Source organism: Heterodontus francisci, unplaced genomic scaffold (genome assembly GCF_036365525.1).
Source record: "Heterodontus francisci isolate sHetFra1 unplaced genomic scaffold, sHetFra1.hap1 HAP1_SCAFFOLD_102, whole genome shotgun sequence".
Taxonomy (NCBI): Eukaryota; Metazoa; Chordata; class Chondrichthyes; order Heterodontiformes; family Heterodontidae; genus Heterodontus; species Heterodontus francisci.
The window spans coordinates 5,934,913-5,940,712 of record NW_027140380.1 but is presented as its reverse complement, the minus strand read 5'-3'; the positions used below and the strand labels follow the sequence as shown (position 1 = coordinate 5,940,712).

The 5,800-nt window shown below is 42.9% G+C and overlaps 1 non-coding gene across 1 annotated transcript; it reads left to right on the top strand.

Moving 5' to 3' along the window:
- Positions 1 to 4,492: 4,492 nt before the first annotated feature.
- On the top strand, positions 4,493 to 4,574 carry trnas-gcu (transfer RNA serine (anticodon GCU)). The gene has a single exon. It is a non-coding gene; the product is annotated as a tRNA-Ser (tRNA).
- Positions 4,575 to 5,800: the final 1,226 nt, after the last annotated feature.

Genomic DNA, 5,800 nt, shown 5'->3' with positions numbered 1-5,800 from the left:
GTCCACTCCTCCATTACCCCCAATACCTCGTCCCCTTCCCAAGGCACCTTCCCATGCAATCGCAGGAGATATAATACCTGCCCTTTTCCCTCCTCTCTGCTCATTATCTAAAGCCCCAAACACTCCTTTCAGGTGAAGCAGCGATTTACTTGTACTTCTTTCAATTATGTATACTGTGTTCGCTGCTCACAATGCGGTCTCCTCTAAACTGGGGAGACCAAACGCAGATTAGATGGAACACCTCTGCTCAGGCCGAAAGCATGATCCTGAGCTTCGGGTTGCTTGCCATTTCAACACTCTCCCCTGCTCTCATGTCAACATTTCTGTCTTTGGCCTGTTCCAGTGTTCCAGTGAAAATCAACCCAAGCTCGAGGAGCAGCACCTGACCTTTTGATTCGGCACTATACAGCCTTGTGAATTGAACATTGTGTTCAATAACATCAGAGCATGACTGGTGTCAGGCAACCACAAGCATTAACACACTCTTTGCCTTTGTCCCAGGACAGATTTGTTATTTAATCTCTCCTTCCCTCTGCACTATCAAACACCTTCCCCTTTGTTCTCTCCCACATGCCCCTCCCCGTCACTTGTTTAAAACCTAATTCTTTTCTAACCTGTGTCAGTTCTGATGAAAGGTCACAGACCAGAAACGTTAACTCTGTTTCTCTCACCACAGATGCTGCCAGAGCTATTGAGTATTTCCAGCACTTTTTGTTTTTATTTCAGATTTCCAGCATCTGCAGTATTTTGCTTTTATTGTGTCAGAAAGTCTTTCCTTGATTCAGGACTCTTACCTCTCTCCAGAATCTCTCTGCTAAAGATTGAACTTTATCTCATTTCACTCACAGCTCAGGGTCAGTGTGGCACAGTGGGACTTCTGGCTGTGTCCCACTTCACAATCCCTCAGTACTGAGAAAACAATGGGGAATATTACTCACATGTTGTGTTCTGTAACGTTTTACAAACACTTTAATGTATATATTGTCTTCCAAAGCAGTGACAGAATGGTGGCTTTAGTGTGTTGTTGAAATAGCTTTGTTGAGTTCGTGCTGTACTAACACTTAAACAGTTCTTGGTTCAAAACCAGGTTTTGGCACTTTCAACCTCTCCTGTGTCTTTTTCTTTGGCTCCAATTGTCAAGCTGCATGATTTACTCTGAAATTAGCACCAGAGAACCAAGGCACCAGCGAGCATGAGGAGCTGAAATTAGCACAGATCAAATCCACTTAATATTTCTGACTGAAGATGGTTGCAAATGCTTCAGCTTCATCTTTTGCACTGACGTGCTCAGCACCACCATCATTGAGGATGTGAATGTTTTTGGAGCCTCCTCATCTTGTTAGTTATTTAATTATCCACCACCATTCACGACTGGATGTGGCAGGACTGTGGAGCTGTGATCTGATCCTGAGGGAGATATCCGTGTGTGGAGTGGCGGGATGTATGGAGAGTGATCCTGAAGAGGGTGTCCGAGCCTGGAGTGGAAGCTTTCCTTGGAGGTACAGGAGTAGGTCATTCAGCCCCAGTGTTTCATAAAGGTTTAGCATAACTTATTTGCTTTTACTCTATGCCTCTATTAATAAAGCCGAGTGTCCTGTTTGCTCTTAGCAACCTTTTCAAACCTTGATCAAAAAAGATTGGTGTACATTGTCTCATTCTTCCTCCCAAACTGTATCACTTCACAAGTCTCTGTGTAAAATTTTATCTGTTGTGTGAAAGCCCATTTTACCAGTGTGTTTAAGTTCCTCTGAAGTGTGTTACTGTTTACTGCCATAGGATGAAATTCACGAGCATTCTTTGATGCTATCTCCGTGGAAAGAGCAATCTTGAACACTAGCTCAAATTGGGATTTTGTGTGTTTAGTATCTTTCCTCATCCACCAATATAAGCACAAATCTGTCTCATAATGTACGGTCTAAGAATGTGCCAATGTTGCAATGTGGTGATAAATTCTTCAGTGTCACAATGTACTCACCAACTGTTTCACTACTTTTCTGATTTCTGGATCCAAGTTTGTAGCTTTCCGCGATCTCTAGTGGCTTAGGGTTGAGCCTCACTTCAACGAAGAAACGGAAAATTATGATTTAAAGATTACACTGTCAATCATTCACATCTCTGTCTTCTCCTGAACTTTGAGTTCAAATTTGTTTGTGAAGTTGATTCACACGTTAAGACAGCACAGTCTTTGTCTTTGTGAAGGAAGTGATTTGGGAATGGCCGGTTGAAACTGTCCCTTCTTGCACAGAAATTCAGTGCAAATACTTGATCACTCACAATTTCCTTAAGAGAAATTTGTTCACAATCGCATTCGACACAGAAACGGCCTCAGCATTAATCTCACTGAAGCAGAATGTGACCGTGTTGTTTGTTTCAGAATGTTGTTGCCGTTATTTGTCGCTTTTAACCAAGACTGGGAGACAGGGCAAGGTTGATCCGAGGTTGGAATATATTATCATTCAGGAGCAAGAAAAATCAAAAGGAACAAAATAAGAAAACCCAGTCTCCGGATTTGAGAATCTGTAGATCCGCTTTGGGAAAGTGAATCAAAGCAGAATGAAGGGTGAACTGTCCAGAAGAGATGAAGACACAGCTCAGTCAACACGTTCCCCTGGTTTATGATGCTGGAACATTCCTCACACAGAAATGATTCAACCCAATGACAAACATTCTTCCAGCTGATAATTTATGCTACTGATTTAAGGAATGTCTCATGTGGTTACCGAGTTGCGACGAGAAGATATTAAACTTTGTTCTATTCAATCTAGCTGTGATAAAGTTTGAATTTTTCTCCCTTTTATAAACAGTATTTGAAGGGTCTCGGTAACAATGTTCAGTGTTGATGAGAGTGGGGTCTGGGTGAGAAGCTGCTGAGTGTGACAGGGTCAGGACTGGATGCAGGAAGTTCTCTGACAGTCTCCCTCTATCTCTCTAATGGGTTTGAGTTGATTTACGACTGGTAGCTTTTATTTTACTTTTCTTATTTAGAGATATAGCCCCTTCGGCCCACCGAGTCTGTGCCAGCCAGCAACCACCCATTTATACGAATCCTACATTAATCCCATATTCTCTACCACATCCCCACCATTCTCCTACCACGTACCTACACTCGGGACAATTTACAATGGCCAATTTACCTATCAACCTGCAAGTCTTTTGGAGGTGGGAGGAAACCAGAGCACCCGGCGGAAACCCACACAGACATAGGGAGAACTTGCAAACTCCACACAGGCAGTACCCAGAACTGAATCCTGGTCGCTGGAGCTGTGAGGCTGCGGTGCTAACCATTGCGCCACTGTGCTGCTGTTGGTGTTTTGATAAATGAAGGAAGTTCCCTCCACCCATTTCTTTTGGACAGACAGTGTGGTATAAGGATGTAAAGGGTTAATGCTGAAGATAGTGGGATCAACCCCTCCCACTGTCAGAGTGATGATGGAACAGTCACATGAGATGAAGTTTGGGAGAAGAGAGAGCAGCACCAAGGATGCTAGCTTAGCAGGCTTGATGAGTGTGTATAGAGTATTGTGCAAATTAGAAAAGAGTTCTTAGTTCTTTCAGCAGGAACTGTGTCCAGAAAATATCGAGAAACTCACAATTTTATTATTCAGGAGTCGGAACACAGATATTAATTCCAAGTGACAGTTCTGGGACCAATTAACAAAAAAAGTAGAGAATAATATTGCTCACTGATTGAAATCCCCCAGTGAGGAGACAGTTAAACAGGTGATCTTTTGGGGCATCCTTCGATCCAAGGTTTCAGCAACATTTAATCACCCTTTTTGGTGAAATTCTCTGTTATTTGCAACTTTTTTTTATCAGCTTTGATGGGCGAGTGAAAAAACTGAAATGATTGAACAGTTCCATCCTTTCTTTTCTTCCTTCTTCTCTTCTTTCCATCAGTTTCTCTTTTCTGTCCCAGATCAATATAATGATGAGAATCCCAATTTAATCTGCTGTTTCTGGTGTTTTATCCATTCCAATCAAAATTTCAACATTCCAATCAAATCTATTTGTTATTCCACAGTGTCTCTCCATGTGTTTTATTCTGTTGTATTCTCTCACAGTCTGTTTGATGATCAATGTTACATCTCACTCTCTGTTCTGGTGAAGATCAGAAGCAGTGATATCTGTTTACACCACCCGACAAGTCGGCCTGATGCTGTGCCTCGCTGATCATGTGGGGTTAAAGCAATTCTTCCAGTCAGTTAGTTCAGTTTTCATTTCATGAGAAATTCGGTCATCATGACTTCATCAGTGACCTAATGGTTCAGGTGTCTGAGTGATGTTAATCATGATGTGATGAAATGATTGTATGTTCCAGTCTTTCCGTGGTGGGTTTTCACACTGAGTAGAAACGTGTTGGACATGGTCTGGAAATGTTGCCCACTGCTCCATTCCCAACTTCATTTACTTACGGAAGATATATTTCCATCATTCCACAGCTGGCTGCACAGCCAGAAGCTGTGCTGAAGGTGACAACTATGTCTCTGCAACTGACAAGGTGGCCGAGAGGTTAAGGCGATGGACTGCTAATTCATTGTGCTTTGCACACGTGTGTTCGAATCCCATCCTTGTCGCGAGTTTATGAGCTGTTTCGTGTATTATTTATGTTGGGTGAGCTCATGTGTGAAGTCAGCCTCGAAACCTGTTCTTGTCAATGTCCAGACAGTGATTCCAGAATTTGTTATACTTTATTAAAATTGAGACAGACAATTGGAATTCTTCACCCAAATAGCAGTGGAATGAAGATCAAATAGGGATCACGAAACGGAGCAAAATTATTCCTCCCCTCCTTCCTTCCATCATTACTTTCTCTGGATTTGCACCAAGTGAAAGACAAATGGGAAAAGCAAATGGCGAGGGAGCAGATGCAGAAAATTATCCTTTGGGAAAAAATTTATTTTCAAATCTTCTTGATAGATTAAGTGAGTGAGCAATGCTTTGGCAGATGGAGTTTAAAATGAGGGGTCATCGACTACCGACGATAGATCAGAGTGTTTTTTTGGAAGAGGTGAGATGTTAGAAACGGTTGAGGAGCAGAGACCCGAATACTGAATTAATAAAAGCTCGTGGACTGGTAGAAAATAATGTGAAAAGTGAACAGAATATGAAGATTGGAACTCATGTTGCAGTGATATAAAACTCTGTGCTCCTGAAGTAAATGTCCAAGCCCAGATTGTGGGGAATCTGTGGAGAGTGATTTGGTTTTTATTCATTCTTGGGTGTGAGTATCGCTGATAAGGCGAGCATTTATTACCCATTCCTATTGCCGTTGAGAAGGTGGTGGAGAGCTGCCTTCTTGAACTGATGCAGTCCATATGGTGCAGGAACACCCACACTGCCGTTGGGGAGGGAGTTCCAGGATTGTGACCCAACAACAGTGAATAAATGGCGATATCGTTCCAAGTCAGGATGGTGAGTGACTTGGAGGGGAACCTGCAGGTAGTGAGTTCCCATGCATCTGCTGCCCTTGTCCTTCGAGGTGGTAGTGGTCACGAGTTTGGAAGGTGCTGTTGAAGGATACTTGGCGAGTTGCTGCAGTGCATATGGAGATGGTACACACTGCAGCCACTGTTTACTGGTTGTGGAGGGATTGAATGTTTAAGGTGGCGGGTTAGGTGCCGATCAAGTGCGCTGCTTTGTCCTGGATGGTGTTGAGCTTCTTGAGTGTTGTTGAGTGGGATGTATTCCATCACACTCCTGACTTGTGCCTTGTAGATGGTGGACAGGATTTGGGGTGTCAGGAGGTGAGATACTTGCTGCAGAATTCGTAATCTCTGACCTGCGCTTATAGCCACAGCAT